Below are 20254 nucleotides of genomic sequence, written 5' to 3' on the forward strand. Positions count from 1 at the left end.
TTTGGTCAGGAATAGTTATCTCTTCTGCATGGTTGCTAGCCTGTGGTGTATCCCAAACAAAAACCCTGGCACAGACACAAAACGACTCTGAAATGTAACTTTCCACTGTAACTTTTCCACTGAACTTTCCACTGTTTTTCAGTGAAATGGGCAGTGAACCTCCAGAGGTGCATGTTAACAGACTTGAAAGCCAGGGTTTTAGTCATGGTTGGTCATTTACTGGAGAAACAGGCATGTGGTCTCGAAACAGATGTCAACAGAAACCCGAGGAGCCTGTTTTAGTGGTTTGGACTAGATGCTCATGCACTGAAGCTAGGTGAGATGAATTCCAACTTGTGTGATCTAAAGTTCACACAGTAAATGGATGTCTTATTGGAGAAACCTAATGGTCCTTGCCGGTGCTTGACCAAGGTCATTGTCTCCTTCCCCGTCCCACTGAAATCAGTGGGGTTTTAAACTGCTCTGATAACAAAACTAGCGAACAGTAAATGAAGGTCAGCTGTGGTTTTGTCTCAAAAATCGTGCTACAGCTCTAAAACAAATCACTGCAGCTGCAGTTCTGTTTTCTTACAGGGATACAGCAAAGGGCCATAGAGACAGGCCCAGAACAAAATATCAGACCAATGCTCTATAATATGGGGATTGTTGGTGCTCTTGTTTCAATACCATAATCCATCTGCTCCACCCAATGATGTGAAGAAATGTGTGTTTTTCTTCTCTTTAAGAGTTGGCTTCCTGAGCCTTTTGCTTAACAATTGAAATAGTATCTGAGCACTACTCCTGTGGTATTGAGACAATTAAAAAAAAAAAAAAAACAACTTGCATTTTTTATATTTATTATTTTGTTATTTTATGTTTATAAAGATAACCACATTTAGCTGTTTATTTCTGAAAGTTCTTTAATAGGAAACACCTATTAAAATGGATGAAATGGATCATTAATGAGATAAGTAGCTGGAAAAATAAGATTTAAAATACTTATAAGTGTTTTTACCAAAACATTTACATTGTTTCTCTTAAAATAGAGTAAATCTATTTAATCAGCTGATGGAATGGCAGTTTGACACTGTCTAATTATTTGTGAGAGCTTTGTTCACTGGTTAAAGAGAGACTACTGGGTGAAGGAGTTATAGAAGTTAGGACCAGAGGTTTGAAATGATGAGAGATGAGAATAACGGCATAGTTTTTAAGAGAACAAAGGCAATACTTGAATGATGAAGCTTCTCAACTTTGATTCAGATTGACTGTGTCTTTTTGGGTAGATAATTTAGGTTAACATAATGGACACAGCCAAGTTAGACTGTAGTTATCCTCCTGTAGTCAGTGGAGACAAATGCTTTCTGAGGAAGAGTGGGGTCACTAATACTGCTTTTGGAACTCTGTGTCTCTTTTTGTTGACATTTTAGGGAACCTAAGTAGAACTGGGGAGGAAAACACCCCAAATGTTGTAATCACATATAAAGCACATGCTGATAAAAAATATAAAAGCTTTTGTAAGTCTTTTGAGATCAAAAGCCATTAGAATAAGTCATTAATTTCTGCTCCTGAAGTTTTACCTGAGAAAAAAACAAATCCAGAAAAAAAATAAAAATTGCTAAAAAACACTGAGAGAACAGCCATGAAAGGAAAACTGAGTTAGAAATAATATATTGATCTCACTAGTGTATATTTATTTACTTTATTTTCAAAATCTCAATCTGCTGTATTGGCTGAAATATTGGCACCATACCATTCTGTCAAAGACCTTTCATTTCTTCTGGACCGTTGTCATGGCTGCAGCTGCTGTGGCAGACAGAAATGAATAAATTGACTCTTGATTTTCCTACCATGACACAAAACCTTAAAAATTAACAAGTATTGACTGAAGTACTGGACCATGTTGAATATTCAGACCACTTGAGTTCATGTACCAGTTGACTCCAAACACATAGCAAAAAAATAATTAACCTTTATGAGATCTAGTATTTTACATAAGAATCAGGGTTCTCATGTCCTTTCATGTTGCCAATGGCTGAAACTATATTCCTTATTGTTCCTTCATTTAAAGAAGAATACCCACAGGTATGAGAATAGTATTGATGACAACTCGATAATTCTCTGAAACAAACAGAAAAATTCTAGTGATTTAGTGAGTGGATTCTTTTGCATTGGAGGAAGACTGTTTTCCCAAGGCCACTGTGACATATGTCTACATCAACAATTCTCTTTTGAGTCCTTAGAGGGATTCTATGTTATGCTGCAAAATCAGAGAGTGGTAATTGGGAACAACCACAGCAAAGTGTTAATAGTGGTGAGAGCTGAGGAGAGCCTATTAAAATCACACATGAGGAGATATTCTTTTAAGTCTAAGCAAAGTCTCCTTTATCAGCTTTTAGATTTCTCCCAGGAAAAACTACCAAGAGACCAGCAGAGCCACACATGTGGATATTGGCTTCCTTTACCTGTTGGGTCAACACCATGTTGGTACAACACCAGTGGGGTCCTCTTGGAAGGAAACAGCCTCTGTTAAAGTCAGCCAAAGCCAGAGACTATCATCTAGTAATTTAATCTACTATCAACCTAATAATTCGATTTCATTATGTATTGTATTAATGCAGTGGTTTGATCATTCAGAGTCTATTGATTTACTGATTCAATTTTAATTGTGACCTATCCTAGTAAAAATGTAGTACATTAGCTCACTAATAGATGCTCTTAAGTGAGCATTTGCTTGCTCATCCTTTTAAATAAATCCATTCAAAGTATACAGAACTGTTTTATTCTGTCTGCCTGCAGTGTGGGTCATGCTTTCTGAAGGCACAATTAACCTCAAGTGAGAAATTTGCAAGCCACTAAGATATTGCATTGAAAAGTAAAACCAAGGTCTTTTCACCTTATTATGTAAGACACTATAAAGCCTTCATTTTCTTGCTGGAAAGAGAATTCCAGAGGAGAGATGAAAAGACAGGGTGAAATGAGCAGAAATGCTGAAGTTTGGGGTTTTCTTTTTTCCTCTCTTTTCCATTAGGATAACACTTAGGGAATACAGTACCACCAAGGGTCCATCTGGTGGCACTGTTAGCCGAAATCTTTATTTCATAAACAGGAGGACAAATCTCACACAAGAAAAGAAAAGTAGAAGGGAAAGGACAATCCTTGCTAATGGGGCTATTCATGTCACAATGGTCAAATAACATGGTAAAGCCTCATTTTATGTGCCACATTCTCTTCACTTCTTCAGTTCCATTAGTAGGATTTACACGAATGGGAATATCTGACTTTTTATTACTTTTTTTTTTTTTCTTCTTTTCAGTTATAGAAAGTACCAGAGAATGCCTCTTGTTAAATAAATGCCCAAATATGCAATCATGTATAGATATTAGTGTGTGTGTGGATCTGCTTTTTTCCTTTAGTGTCAGAAATTGGGTAATGCTGAGCCTGGTAACCTTATTAGCAATCCTAAGCAGAAATTCAGGAATTTAAAATGCAAATATACCGAACACATAGATGTATGGAAGAAATATTTTAATTATTAGTTCTTATTTTGTACATTAAAAATCATTCAATATGCTCCTGCTTGGAACTGCTTCTAAAGACACCCTTGTTCTTTCGTACTTTATGCATCTGTGAAGAGTTAATATATCTGCTTTTCTTGTATTAAATACACCTCTTTAAAGCCATTGAGACTAACAGATTTTTGGTGGCAGTGACTTGGGGTCACTGATGGTGCCTAAACCTGGATGTTCAGGACCTGTTGAGATGCCACAGGGTATTCAAGGCACCTCTGCTGTGCTGCAGATAAGACAAAGGAAATCTGATGCACCCACATCCTGTTGGAAAGTGTGTGGGCACCAAGTGGGAAATCACAAGAGACTATCCCTCCCTGAGAGTTACAAGACATATGTAAACTCAGGACACACCAGTCCCCTAGGGAACAAATGCAAAGACTGCTCACCTCAGTGTCTACATGTGGCTCTGGGATAGGAGCTCATTTCACCTTCCCCTTGTCGGTGTCTTCTCCTGACAGTTTTTTGGTGCTGCCTTCGACACTACTAGGACCTTTGGATGAGCTAATTTACCTCACTAAAATGGCAGAAAATATCTCAGAGGAGGAAAGAGTGGGGTAGTTTTCTGCTATTTTGGTTAATTAGATTTGTTCAGCACAGGGTCTAGAATCAGCTGAAGGGAGGGTGGGACCTCATCGCTATAAGAGAGGGGCAAGGAAGAATGATGGAGACATCCTTTTCTGGCAGCAGAACTTCCTTACAGCATGATTCCTGTGTTTGAATCAGCACCTGTTGTGTCTCTCCTTGGAGGTTTTTGGCACTTTTTCCACCAGGCCAGCTGGTTGGTTTTGGTCCCCAAGACATCAGCTGTCCCACAGATTTAATGTGGGAGGATATTGGGCACCTCCCTCATCATGGCGTATACCCTCTAGGGAGTTACATACCTTGCTTTGTGGTGCTGCGTGAGCCATGCAGCTTTTGAAGGTGGAATTTAGCTGCTATAATTAGAAAAAAAATATTCCACACCTAAAAATGTAAGTAGGTACCTTGGAGCATTTCTGAAAACAACAGCAAACTGGGCACCTAACTTCATATGAACACTTGGGAAAGTCCCGCTCTTGTCTCTAACGTCTTGTTCTGAAAGAGATGTGATAGCTCCACCCAGGACTACCTACTTACCCCTTAGGTAACTGAGATACTTACCCTTTAAAATACTCCTAGTTACCTTAGTAGGAATTGATTTCATTTGTAGTTGCTCTGAAAATTTCTCCGAGTTTAGGTCCCCTTCTTAATCAAGCCATTAACTTTTAAAGAAACAGTAGAGTACAATGTAACAGTAATAAAAATAATTAGGGTTGGAAATGGGTCGTTGTTGCTGTCTGGGAATTTGCAGAGGAAATCTGAGTTTTAGCATACACTGTTGATGTCATGCTGCATTGATATTCAGACTGATGGTTGCTCAATGAATCTCTCTTTTATCCAGTGTAATGTGAGATGGATCTACACAAGATGAGAATATCTACGTGTTCAAAATGCAGACGTTCAACCTGATACAGTAAGAAAGGAAGTTTGTAATTGAAAATTAATTCATACTGGAAAGTGTAGTCGATAGACAATTACTGAGATAGAGCTTGTGTTTATTGCTTGAGGAATTTTACACAAGATTTATAACAACTAAAAGCAATTACCTTTACATGTAAAGAACAGCCTAAAAAGATGAAACTTAATTACTGTAGAAGCATTCAAACATTCTTTATCTTATGTAAATAATCACCAACCAGACAGTAATTAAAAAAAAAAAAAATTAGATGTGAAAGTCAGCATGTTATCCATGTCAAAAAGGATTAGAGAAAAATCCCCATTCTTGTTCTGTTAGTATTACAGAAATGTGGCACTACTCTTTTAGTCCAGATGCAAGAGGTGAAAATCTGATATTTGTGAAATTGAAGTCATCTAGGCACAGATTTTTTTAAAGCATTCAGGTGCACCATTACCTCTTTGGTCATCTATGCCCACCCTTTAGGCCCCACTGATAATCTCAGAAACATGGGAGTTGCATTCTGCATGTAGGGACTTCTGAAGAAGTTTCCCCAGGTGTATTAAGTCCCATCTGTGAGAATGGAAAAAATGATTTGATTGTTGACCCAAGCCAGAATGAGTGAATTCAGAGTTCTGCCTGGTAAGGAATTCTTAATGACATCAAAATAGGATTCTCATACCAGGACCACTCTTTAGCCCCTTTTGCCTGGTCTGAAAGGCATGTTCATGCTCATTGAAAATACTTCCTTGGGAGAAGTTATAGTGAGCACAAGGTGCTTGATATATTGAATTCTATGAGCTACCCTGGAAAGTAATATACAGAATGCATGGCTTGAGTGTATTTTAAAAATGTCAAAGATAAAGGATCTGTAAAGACACAAGAACAAAGCAGCCAAATCCAACTGAGAATCCCAACATTAAATATAGAAGATGGTTCAGAATATGAGGACCACCTCAGCATACCAGGAGACCAAGGATATAGGCTGAAGTAGAATAAAACTGAAGAATGGAAATGTGAATCTTCTTTCTTCAGACTCTTGGGTGTTTGTTGTCTTCACACCCAGAACAAACCCCTGATGTATTCAGGTCTGCAAATATGTTTTTCCTGGGTTTTTTGTCTGGGATCATTCTGTTGAAGGATCAAATTGGAGGTGGAGGTGAGTGAGGGGGAAGCAGGGAGTATGAGTTCTTAGGTTTTTTTTTTCATTATGGTACAGCTGACTCTGAATAGATCTCTGGGCCTTGGACATTAGTACTGTCTTTGCCTGTCCTTTTTTTTTTGGTTCCTCAGAGTTACACAATAGTTTAGACTATCAAGGACTGAAATGCCTAGCTCTAAATGAGGTGCGAGATCAGGATAACATATGGAAGGCACATGCAGTGGTCTGTGGAATATGAAAAGTCAGACAGGATAAAGTAATGATTCTTTTTATTTCTTTTTTTTTTTTTTTTTTCTTTTTTTTTCCTCTAAAATCTATAAAAATCAACCTGTGTACTTTGGTCTTTTGGTGAGTTAATATTTTCATAATATTTTCCACTTTGTCACAAAATCAGAATGGAACACTCAAAATGAGGGATATGAAAATTCTTTTATTTTTCTAAATGTAAGTAGAGTAATTGACTTTTAGATATGCATTCTAGTTTGTTTGTTTGTTTGTTTCTTTTTTGGTTTTGCTTTTGTTTTTTTGAGAAGAACAATGCGTGAATAAGTGTTTAATGCCTTACGCTTAAGATAATGGGAGTCTTGTCTGAAACCCTGTGGATACATTGTGGTGATTGCAGAGGAGTTTTGACTTCATGCACAGGTGCAGGGAATAGAAACGATGAGAACTGCAGTACATTTTCACCCTGGAGTGAAAGGAAGCTGCAAATTGGTTATAGAGAGAGAAGCAAGTGTGTGTGAGTAGAAATTTTCTTCTGATCTTCCTTCTGAAAATTACTTCTGAGATTAAAAGAGTAATTAAAAAAAAAAGGCCACAGGAAGATTAATTGGTCGGTGACTCCAAAGCTCTGGTTTTGTGCAGCTTTTGTTGGAGCCGCAGCAATCTTTCAGTTTATTTTAGATGCTGGGAAGGCATCTTTAGCAACTGCACTGAGACAGAAGGAAGTGCTTGAGTGACTCAGAAGAGGGACAAACGTACCCAGGGAACGCATGAGCTTCTGTGTTTTCACTTGCAGCAGCAGGTCACTGGGCTCTGTGGGGTGAGTTTTCCTCTGCAGGACCCAGGCAGCATCCCCAGAGAGGTGTCCTCTCTGTCCCTTCCACGTTTGGGCTTGTAGTGGGGTAGTAGCAGCAGTATTTAGCATGAGACAGACAGACAAACACCTTCCTGTTGCAACCTCTTCCTGAGCTTTATATCTGAAAGGGATGTGTAGTGATGTGCGGTTACAGGATATAAGTTAACTCAGGGATATTTTTCTGTTTGATTGATGGGGTGTAATCAGGGATTGTGTCTGCAGTAGGGCCAGACCCCTTGTAAAAGGGTAGAGCTGTCCCATCATGGTGTGTCTGCTCCTTTCTCATGTGCAAGGGTGGAGTCTGGACTCTGTGGCAGAACAGATTTTGTCCCTCGTGAGCAGCTATGACACAAAAGGCAAAACGTATGCGTGGGCTATTATGCACAGACCTCCTGGGTGACTTCTCAGCACTTGATTACATTTTAATTATTTTTGTAATGTGAAAGTGAGCCTACTCTCCTGAGAAGAACTGTTTCTATTAATCTAACAGGTTACAGCAGAGGATCAGCAATTAGCTGTGTGCTTTTTATTATGCTGTAATTATTAATAATGAGGGGCCTCCAGGAGATCTGTTTTCTATACTGAATCCCATTCAGTCAAGCAGTCAGATGGTATGTTTTGCTTTAGGTTTGACAGATGGATCAAAAGTGGTGGGAGCTGTGTTGAACTGAGTGGAACCTGGGCAGGTATCGCTGGCTGATCTGTCCTGTGTAACTTGGTAGTACCAAGAGCACCAGTTCTGAGTACCACACAAATTGGTTCAAAGAAAGTTCCTTGCAAAACACAATCCATGACCTCATCAAGGAGCTCCCTTCCTTCCTTCTTTTCTGTTGTTATCATTAGCAGCACAAATGGACTCTCCAGCAATCTAAAGCCACCTTTACTGCCATTCAGCTGAAGGCAGACAGAGGGCATTTGAAGGGTTGTCACGGAGGGACCCCAAAGTCAGTTTTAGGTGGACAACAAGTTCCAAAACAGACTTTATTCTGGCCAGAAAAGTACAGCCAATGAACCGACCAGAATAGGGTTTGTACAATTAATTAGCACTCCAATAACATAAGATAAAGGTTCGGATATCAGTTGAGGAGATTATTGGGGTGCAGTGAATGACAATAGTGAGGATCCACAGCATGCATGCACATGCTCACAAGAAACAAAACCAGAGCCTTCTGGTTTTCCCAATTACCCATAGGAAATAAACACTCCCCTGGTTCGGCAAGTACTTAGAGTAGATTATCACTCACGCAAATGAGGAGGTGAGGCACTCCCAATGGCTAGAAGTTTCCTTGGATGGCATTCCCATCTAAGGGGAGGGCTTTGGGACAGACCCACTGCTCCGAGAAGACCACACAAAGGGAATCTTTGATGGGAACCCCATTTTATAGTCTGATCAGATCTGGCTGTGGGTTTTTCAGAAGCTTCTCAGCTTCTCTGGGCCCCTCCTCTGCTAACAACCCTGTCAACTTACTCCAGGTCCCACAAAGGAGCCATTAACTGCCCCATTGAAGGCTCCAGTTCTCAGAGGGGGATGTGCAACTGCCACAGCAGTTCTCTGGGGGTTGAAGTGCAGCTGCCACAGGGGTGTGTCATAAATGCTAGTCCTGTTATTCTCCAGTCATCTGCAAGTGGCCAGACCTGAAGGTGTGGGTGTGATATGTACTCCTGTATTAATTACAACACCACATTTCAAGCTACCTCTGACTCGCCCAGAATTTACTTACCATCATATTTGCCAGGTCAGATATCTACAACCATGTCTCAGAACAAACCTAGGGACAACTATTTCTCAAATATTCCTTTTTTACACGGACAAAACCCATTATCACTACTCTTTTACTGGAAACCCATTGTTACTCAGAATTTCTCCAAGAGAGGCTGAAGTAATTGGTATAAAAAATTATACCTGTTGGGTTTGAAACATATCGCACATGCAAAAACAATTTGAGGAACCACATTCCTGACACCCCCCCCACATATCATTAGAGCATGCTCCGTGTCTGCCTAGCCCCTCAGTGCTGTTTTTTGGAGGGGTGGTGCCTGCTCCTTCCCAAGATGGCTGAGACTGAGAAGTAATTTCCCTGCCACGACTGTTGCTTGGTGTGAAAGTTCTGTTTGCAGGAAGAAAAAAGCATATGTGACCAGATAACATAAACATACAGGAAAGAGTGTGTGCTAAACCCTCAGATCTAGCTTGTCTACATTTTTTCAGATCTTGATAGCGCAGTCTGGTTATTCTTTTGGTTTTAGTGGTTATTTCTGGACCTAGTAACTTCCCAGCAAAACAGAGAATTTAACAACTATAATTTTATTAAGGAGTCCTGCTTCTATTTCATAGTTTCTGCTAGGAATAGAGCTTTATGAGATTAGTGTCCCTCCGAGCAATTAAGTAGCAGGGTCCCCTAATCTCTGAAGTCATACACAAAACAAATAAGAGTAGTAGATGTTGCTTCTCTGGGATTGTAACAATTATTTATTGCTTTTAATATGTCTGAGTTTGCTTGGATCTGTCAGGATATCCTTTTGTATTAGTGTCAACAAGAGTAATTCTAACAGTCATTGGAGCTGATCAGGTGAAATCAGAATTACAACCAATGTCTTTTTTGTTTTCTTGCATGATGAAGGAAAAAGGGAGACTATCTTCCACTTTGGGGAACTTCAAACCCTGTGCTTTTCTATCTCCTTCATAAAAATATTTTTTTTAAGAGTTTCAGGCTTATAAAACCTCTCTCACTTTTCCACTATAAAGTAGTTTTATAGAGAACTTGCACTTTTAGAAGTATTAAAGAGCAGGAAACTACTCATACTGATCTTTCATGGTTTAGTTTTGTTTTTTATCACCTGTAACACAGGTCAGGGTGCAGCTGTGATCAGGATTGTGGGGAAGACCAAGTTACACTTGGTGCCCCCTAAGAAAATGAAATACAATGTCTTACCTCATTAGTTTATTCTGTGTTGCTGTATTCCATCAGCACGGGCATATTCCACTGCAAGTAGGGTGTTCATTACAATAGTTGCTGGAAGTATAAATAGGATGAAGCATAGTATGAATGATGGAGGGCGTAATTAATACATATTTTGGAAGCTAATGATCTTCCCTCCATGTTTTCAAGCAGGCAAGAGGACTCCAGCTCTGTGAGGTTTTTTTTGCCCTTGGCAATGGCACCACAATCTGTATCCCATTTTACTTGGTTAAGATTCTTGGTCACCTCACCCATGTGGGCAGGAAAAGTGCTTGCAGTTAAGTTTTAGCTTGATTGTGTTTGCCTCTTGAAGCCACTTGATGGCAGTCATTAACGTAACAAAACTGCGTGTACACCCATTTGTATTTATTACATACATAGTAGAAATCTTTTCTTAGAATCAACAGCAGTTTATTCTTTGCTTCATTGTGCTTAGTATAGTTATGACCTTTTTTACACAATGTTTTTGCATGTACTTTCCTAGATTTCTGTAGCCTCTACAAAGCATTCACAAGCTTCTCAGAGCTCTTCACCAAAAGCCAATTCCTTATCAGTCATCAGACACTCTGGATGTAGACAGGCTGTTCCAGGAGAGTCGAAGTAAAGTTTGAAAACATATTTTCACAGCCATCATAACCGATTACATTCACAATACAGCCTTTGAAACTTGTAAGTTTTACTTGTATGGCACTTGGATAATACTTTAATATCATGTACATCCTCCCATGCAAAATGTGTTCTGGAAACTGTGTGTGCAGAAGCAGACAACCATTATGCACCAGCACAGGCTTCTAAGGATAATCAATAAGGGACAGAAACACCAGTTTATCAGGGAAAGATGATTTCTCACTGAATAACCGTTGTAGCTCTGGCTTTTCAGTCCTGAATCTCGAAGGATACCTACTCTGTACCACATCTGCTCAAAAAAACCCACTCTAAATCCTTCAAAAAATTAGTCTGTGAACTGGAACTCAAAACTGCATGAGACACTAAAAATCCTGGACTCAGGAGAGACATTGGCTTAAGGTGTGTTTCTGTTTCCTCCTCCATCCCCTTGCCACCTCCTACCTTTCCTGAAGGTGATAAATCACCTGGCTTTGCTCTCCCCATATGAGATAATCCCCTCCTCACCTTTTTTTCCTGCAAACACTCCATTTTTGCTTTACAGATACCAGCAGTGTTTTCTCTCAGATGATTTAACTAATTACTGTTATCAAATTCAGCTCAGAGCAATTTTCTCTACCTGAACTTAACACCGGCAGTTGCTGCTTCTCTTTCATACCAAAAGAAGAGCTTCTGTGTCAGAAAGCTTGACTATTTCCCCATCTATAGGAGATATTACTTTTTCCTAAGCCCTCACTAGCCCTTAGAAACATATAAGAGCTCTAGGACTGTTCCTCTGAGGCCCATGTTTCATACCCTGAGGATTATGGCAAGCATTTTAAATGCAATTATTTGATACTGTGATTTCAAATGAATAAATTACCTTTCTCTATCCAAGTCCAGGCCAAATCTTGATTAAGGGAAAAAAGGCCTTTGTTCCAAGATGGCTCTGCTGACTCCATCAGGAGCTCTGGACTATGGGCCTGTGAAGCTGAGCAGTTAAATAATGTCTAGGGGGCAGCGGGCAGTTGATCTGGCTCACTCCTATCTGAGAACCGGACTGGTCTTTTCTATTTGCACAAAGAGTCAACTCACTTCCCATGCTGCAAATACTCTCTTTCCACCACAGATTTTCCATGTATTATTTGCAGTGGGCAGGAAATTTTTAGGATTTTCAATTAAAGGCAAGTTATTGTAAACAGAGATCTGCAGAGGGTCAGATGTAGGAACTCAAGAAGTCCCAGTAACTGGTGAAAATGGAGAGCAGTGAACTGGTTACTCCTGGGGCCATCAAAGGAGAAGGATAAGCCTACTGTCCCTCCTGTGAAACCCACCAAAAGGAGACAATTAAATAAATTCTCCCCAAAGGCCTTTCAGGCTTAAGGGTCCAGGACCCTGTGTTGCCTTATGTTGTCTGCAAGGGTATAGGAACCATTATAGAGTGCTGAGAATATACTGAGTAAAATTTATGGTGGTATGTTTTAAGGAGGTTATGGGCATGATTTACTAATGGGATTGTTCAGGGGAAGGACCACAGGTGAACCAACAGGGGTTAAAGGGAAACTGGGAAACAGAAATCATGGGGAAATAAAAGGAAAGGGGATAGAAGGGGCCTGTCAAGTGCAGACACATGACTGATCAGCATCCTTGTCCCATGCTTCTCCTCTGTCCTTACCTACTGCTATTTCTGACTGTCTTTTGCATGGGCATGCTCTTAAAGGATGCATGTGTGACATCTGCCAACTTCAGACTGGACTGACCAGCAGCAGGATAAGAGCTCCCAGTACAGACCCTAGTGTGGAACCAGGAGTCTCAGGGCCTCAAGGGTCCAGATGTCAGCAAGTGGCTGAGAATATGGGACTAGGGCATCCCAGCTTTCTGGGGCTGGGGTGGCAGAAACTCCTCTGTGTCCCATAGCCCACCAAGTCAGCAACCTCTTAGCAAATGAGAGACTTAATTTCTCAGGAGTAGTTCCCTACCTGCCTTTTTAAGGAAGAAAAATTACAGAGGAGAGATTCTTCTGGAAAAAAATAATGTCTTCAAGGCTGAATGGCTTTATTAACTGTGAGATGGCCTCTCTGAAACCGTGCCACAATGTCCCACCCAAATTGGAGAGTAATTTGCCTCCACATTTGAAGTCTACTGAAAGGTTTATGTGAGGGTGTGTGCTGTGATTTCCGTCAAGTTTAATGTTGTTTAAAATATAACTGTTCAAATAGCAAGATGCTGCTCAGTGAATTTATGCTGAGGGTTTCTATTAAATCTCTATAAACAGAAGTATCTGCAATCATTATAGCTGTCTTTTCTGTCGTCTGCTAAAGTACCAGCATGATTAAAAGTGCTGTAGAATGGAGGAACTTAGAAAATCTGTGTGGGCTCATTTAGTTGTCTGGGCAGAAAACTGGTCCAAACTCCATGAAAACACTTGGAAAATTCAGCTCAAGCCTCTCCTAATGAAAGTTGGACACGTTCATCCATGCTAGTTGCACAGAAGACTTTTGACATTGGGCTGTGCTGAACAGTAGACACTTAAATTTGGAGAAGCCTCATCTCCATAGGAACTAAGTATTTCCAGTTCTCCAGTACCTGAAGTTTACCTTCTGACCCTGTTCAGGAGCGAGTGGTGTGGTGTCTGAGCTGTGTTGAGAGTCACCAGAGGTGTTCCTCCACCAGCGCAGCCTGCAATGGTGGTTGTTTGCTTCCTTTCCTATATATCTCAGGATACCAGATAATATCCTGGGCACATTAATAACATTTGGAAAATGGACTTGAACTCATTGACATGACCTAACCTGACCCCATGACCATACCAATATACCAGAAAAACTGGATTTTCAAAATGAGTATTTCAGGATTTGGATGAAATCTTTCCATGATGGCTTTCTTCTTTTTTTTTTTTTTTTTTTTTTTTTTTTCTCCTGAAATTCAGGAGTGTCTATGCGACTTCTAGATGATTTTTTGTTTGTTCTTGTTTTGTTTTTTTGTTTGTTTATTTTAATATTCCTAAGAAAAGTAACTCATAATTCTCTAGCAAGGGTGCACGTTTACAAATACACTATTCATAGTCTGTTTTGGCACTCTTTAGGAATTTAACTCTTTCAGAGGCTTATGATCTCTGTGACTGAAGGGAACTAGACACAAAGCCAGCTCTACCCAAAAAAAGCAGTTTCAATGTTTTTGAGAATCTGATTGCATGCTTAGAGTTCCTTGGAACAAGCTGCCTGAAGTCAACATCTAGGCACTGATTGATAGATGCACAGCTATGATTAATTTGAAGAACCTAAGTCATGATTTTGATGTCTCCATTTAGACACACCACCAAACATTTAAACAATGCTGAACACAAAAAAAAAGGTCATGTAAAAATCAACAATTAGTAGCTCTGAAAAGGCACCACTTTGCTCTCTATGCTGCCACACCATTCTTTCCTCTGCTCTGTTTAGTTTTCAAACAGAAAAAGTAAATTGCACTTATTAGGACACCAACATATAGATAGCTCAGGAAAGACTACAGATATAGACTATAGGAGTACACAAAGCAAATAGGAAATTTCAAACTGTCGTGCAGTAGGATAGTGTGGAGTAACTGACTGACCACCTTCCCTCACATATCTCACTTGCAGCCAGCATGCTCCAGCACAGCTAGGACTTACAATAAAATCTCAGAAAACTTCCAGATATTAGTTAAGATGGCAGGAGAGGTGGTTATCTCAGGACTGTAACACTATGGAGTTTGCAAGTCTAAATTCTGATCTGGCGATACAGAGTGGTTCATGACCAAGGAAGGAAGGAAGGAAGGAAGGAAAAAGGGGATGATGGAAGGAAGGAGTTTCTTCTGGTTTCATCACAGGAAGGTTTTCTGCTGTAAATCTGATGCCTGTTTCATCTCTGAGAGCATGAAGAAGATACACTAATGAGTCAGCAGAGACATCTGAACAACACAAGTGCCCATAACCCTTCAGTCCTGTGACACAGCACTGCCATTGCTGGGGACAGGCCATGGGCTGAGCTTTCGTGACACCAGGATGGAGATTTATCCAGCCTGTCCTTTCTGAGGTTTCTTGACCTGTCTGCAGCTTCATTTTGCTTTTTCTAGCTGTAACTGCAATTGTTCTAAGTGCTATTTATGGCTGATACATTTTACTTTTGTATATCTTTGTGTGGTGCCAGCATGGTGTTGTGACTCTGACGTGTTAGGAAATAGAGGTGGGGATGCTGGCTGTGGCACTGGGTGTGTCACTGGAGTCCTGGAGTCTATGAACAACTCACCAGTGGTTAAAGAAATGCAGAACTGCAGATGGATGGAGATAGTTTTAGAGGTAACAAAGAGAACAATCTTATTTAACATATGAAAAAGACAGCATCTATAGTAAATTCAGATGTAATTTGAGGTGCAAATCAATGAAGAAAAAGTTATAAAAGTGTTCTAGGAAAAATAAAATTACCCCAAATGGAGCCTAGAGTAAGAAGGAAGAAAGCATCCTACATGAACACTATATTTCTCCCAGCAAAGGACTCCAGAAGCTCATGACTTACTGTAACTGTTCCCCCTACACCCCCATCACAAGAGAAACCACCAAGCCTGGGGCCCAAAGCAGCAAGAGAAAGGTGAGTGTAACAGCAGGAAAAAGGGTGAAAAACAAAGAAGCGTATGTATAACATTTTAAATTTTATTAGTAGCATTTATTATTGTTAGTATTATTATTATTTTTAAAAAACTTTTTCTTAAGATTATATCATTGCTCTTTCACTAATATTTAGGTCTGGACTAGTAATGATTCTAAGGTTAGATCTTTAAGATTTCGGTTATATTAACAATCAACTCTTGGCTTTATGTATCAGGTACGTTTTTTGTTTGCATGTAAGCAACATTTTGACCTAACACACGCCTGTCAGCCCCTCCTGCTCCTACCTACACCCACCAAATTTCTGATGTCACAAAGAATGTAGAAAAAAAGAAAAAAGGTATTTAGCATTTTGGGGTGATTGATGAAGTACGGAGATGCACCTATATGGCTATATCCTGCTGAGAAAATGTAAGCATCATTTTCATGTTACTGTTGAATACATTCCTGGTTTAGTTTGGGTTTTATGTCTTTTCTTCTAGCTTCTCTTTTTCTTGCACTTTGTTTTGCCATCTTCAGCTCTTCTCTTTACAAATTTTTCTAGCTGACAATTAAATGACAGGTATTGAGGATCATTAGACCCAGACATGCATCATCTGTTTTCAGCTAAACAGCAGACAAAAAACTTAAAGCTTAGAATTCAGGACTTCTCTGTTCTCAAAATGCAGTCTTTTGTTCCTTGATTGCATTACAAGTCTTCACAGCTATGTATCTCCTTTATTTCCCTTTTAGTACACTCACAGCAGATAAAATGGAAAGTCATTTGTAGCCACATTGTTTGCCTCTTCAATCAAGACAGAAGTTTTCTCCACCCCTGGTATCTAAGTTGTGGTGTGCAGACAAAAAAAATGACCCAAGAGGTCCTGCTTAATCGATCTTCAAAATCATAATAGCCCATACTATTCCTTGTATATGTTTTCCAGATAAAAGTTATGATACTAAGGAATTGTGACACTGCAGGAAAAATCTTGAACCTTAACAGTAAGCCATGGATTTGGAAGCTTGGGTAAAGCTGACAGTGCCTTGTTGCACCTCATGTGCTCTTACACAATCCTTTCTCTGTTGTATAATTCAGAAAATATTTAATATGTGTGGTCTTATTTGAAATTATTTCAAAAAGCTGTTTTGATGGGAAAATGATGTATTTAATAATTTTCCACCAGAAGCCCTAGTTGTTTCAAAGCTGTCATTTTTTTTTCTTTGCAGATATTTAGGCTGTGTGTATATGTTTATGTGTGTGGGCATTCTTTTTTCCTTCATTATATAAATTTTTGGGAGAGAAGAGAAATTATCCTACTATAATAATCAATTTGAGAGGTGTAAAATTAAAAAATATATAACTAAAACCTATAATCTTTCAAAAATGACTGAAGTAGTTTGTAAAATTGTTTATTTTCCCTTTAGTTATCTTTAGTTAAAGATAATTCGTGATTAAGTTTGTTCTTTTTATCGCAAATGGTAAACATAGGGTGATACCTGTTGCAAAAAATCGCAGTCCCCAGGGATCTAATCTGATGATCCGATTAGTTCAGCCAAGCTTTATATAAAATCTCTGTGCCTTCAGAACATGCAGTGATTTCACCTTTACTCAGAGTCTGGATTAATTTCATCCATTTCTGTTTCTTCTGGGAATTTAGCAATACTCTTTGTATCAAGGCTGTTTTCATCTCAGTGGTGTTGCTGTATGCATATTGTCCTTTGGTAATGCAATCTTGTTTCCTGCATGGTTTGTATCCATTTGAAAGGGACGTTCTGATTTAATTACAGACTGTGACTGTATATACTTTCGATACTATCCAAAACCACAGAGCTCTGAGCTTTCCTAACATCTCCCAGACTGAAACAGATTGTTTCTCAAGTTTACAGGTTGAGGTGGAGTTCCCAGTTGTACAGCCTAATTTGCAGGTATCTTTTTGTCAGGAACTAGCTGGTGCCTTGCTCTGAGCAGAGGTAAGAAGAGAAAACACCTCTGCAGTGCTCCCCCTGAAGGTAAACAAGACATTTACTGGTGTCTGGAAGACAGGCAAAATGTGGCAATTCCATCTTGGGGGGAAAAGAAAAGAAAAGGGAAAAAAAAAAAACGAAAAATCAGTATGTAGAAATTAATGTGCCTTTGTGAAGATTCAAAACAGATGGGGAAAAGGTCAGGGATTCTTTGTTGCTAAGTGCGTTTCTATGACAACTGCAATGTGTATGTTATGAGTGAGCAATCATTTGTTCCAGCTGCTGGATCATTAAAGGGGCAGCATTTCCCTCAGCACTGGAAGTGTTATTCATGGCTTATTTACTTTTTCTTTACCCCTCTTTAAACCAAAGTTCAACAGGTAAGACATAGTAAGTGCCTGAAAGCTTCAGTCAATCACAGCGTGCTACACATCACAGGTCTGGATGAGTATGGACTGCACAGTGTGTGCCTTGGAGGATGCTGGGGGAGCTCAGTAAGGAGATTAGGGAGATTAATTTAGATCCAATCATGCAATTAAATCTCTACACTCATGGTGAGATATTCTATGATGCCATGATTCTGTGATGCTGGGCTGTTTTGCAAGAGTTTCCGTAGAATTTATGGCATGACTTGAGAGACACAAGTGACTTGTCTCTCCATGCATCTTTGGCATGGGAATACTAGTACACACAGAGACTCATAAAATGTTTGGATATTGTCTTAGAAAAAGTTAATTAACTAGAATGATAGTAGGAAACTACTCCTTTACACAGTGAAATAAGAGGACAAAGCTGTTTATTGCTTTAACTGCATGGCAATATGGTCCAAGAAACACAGATTTTATTGTTCATAGGAGTCAATTTTGTCAAATCTTTTCACTCATATAATTTTACTCATTTTTTTAAAATTAAAAACAACAAAAAAAAGAACAACAAAACAACACTTGAAGGTTGTTGATACAGGGTCAATATCCATTTCCAGTGACACTGAAGAATAAATTGGGTAGTATTTCTCTTCTGTGAATTGTGCATCTGGAAAAAGTGACTGTTTCAGCATGTCTGAGCCTATCAGTCACTTCTGGTGGCACGTACAGCTCTCTGTTTTCCCTACTGGAGTGTGGTACTCCAGCTGACAGCCAGAAAATATCTCCCTAACATTCAACGTGACATCTTGTTGGCTTCTGGTTGCTTGTGCCTTTTGCTATTCTTGAAGAAGGATTTTTTTTTTCTTTTTTTCTTTTTTTCTTTTTTTTTTTTTTTTTTTGGCATATATCAGTGCAATAGAAAACATGAACTTCTACTTATTAACAGAAAAGAGAAAATCAAAGCAATTTCAAATTATTTGTACACTGGGACTGCTTGCTTTTCTAGACTGATACCTTCTTTTTGATCTTGTCTAGGAATTAAAATGTTTTCACTGTTTATTTCTTTGTAAGATTTTCTTTAGAAAACCCACTATGCAAACCCATTGCTACTAAGAAATGAAAATTCAGGGCGATGAATGTGGGGGAAAAGCTTGATGCATTAGGAAATTCTGAACTTGCATGTTGGTAGACATGACAGTCCAGCTGCCATCAGATGACTCTTGTCGCACGTGAGAGATAAATTGTTCTATTGCCATGAGTTGCTTTGGCCAAACAGAAGAATTAGAGTAATTCAGGTGGGAAGTGGAAGCTGCAATAAAACCAGGCCTTCAGTATCAAAAAAACCAGGTTATAATATAGACTTGACTAACAACTTCTTTGTCTGTTTTACACAAATATTCTTTCTCTTCTGCACAGATGTTTTTTCCTCATACATTCTTGGCTTCAGCTGGTGGAAGAAGAACAAAGCAAAGCAGCTGCCCTGTGCTTTGAATCCCGTCCATCTTGCCTCACTTCACCATATGGAGTGATGATGCACATCACTATTCAGATCTCGTTTTGTTCTTTGAGAAATGTGGAGAGGGAGGTATTTACTCAATTCAGTTGAGTGGCAGAAACAAGGCTAAACATCCTGGAAGCTAAGCATCCCTCAGAGATTTAGCATTTGTGTGGTTGACTGTCTTTCTGGAAGACTGAGCTCAGCTGCCCTCTGCCTCACAGCTCTTTATCCCTCAGTTTAGGTCTTTCACAGACATCCATAATGCAAATTTCTCCATGCCACTTCATGTAATTCTTGGTGAAATAAAAGTTTATTCCTCATTTTGCAGCCACAGCCTGGTGAAAAAAACAGTTATGTCAGTGGTTTCAGCTTAGTGTCTGTGCTTGTAGAGACAAAGATCTGGATTCACATCTGCTCCATGCTGATTACAGACAAGGCAGTTGACAAGCACAATGTTGGACTGAAGTATCTCAAGCGTTGTTCCTATACTGGGTCACTTGCATTTGGAGAATGTTAATGGGGCGAAGCTGGAAAATAAATTTGATAGGGGACATGTCTGCTGAGAGTCCAGCTGAGGGGCAACTAAAGCACGGTGTTCAAATGTACAGAGTTGGGGTGAAAACTGATGTACTGCTATCTTGTTTCATTTCAGATTAGCTATCTCAGATTAACTACCCAAGAGGAATGGCAGGGAAAAGACAGCTGGAGGAAATGAGATTAAAACATCAGCTTCGGAAAAGGAAAGCAAGATCAGATTGTGTCCTCCAGATGATGCTGGTTTCCAGAGCTTTCATTTCAGGTGAACTAAAGTTCCTGAATCTTGTAATCTACTGTCAGAAAAAAGTCTCATTTTCATATAATTATGTCCAAAATGATAAAACGATATGTATTTACTTTTCCCAGTTATTACTCCACCTCAAGTATTTTATGTGGTGCAGTCCTGTGAAAGATGCCAATTGGGCTCCATTTTGGAATTACTGAATTTGATGGTGGGCTTC

Source organism: Nesoenas mayeri, assembly GCF_963082525.1.
Source record: "Nesoenas mayeri genome assembly, chromosome: Z".
In the NCBI taxonomy this organism is placed as follows: domain Eukaryota; kingdom Metazoa; phylum Chordata; class Aves; order Columbiformes; family Columbidae; genus Nesoenas; species Nesoenas mayeri.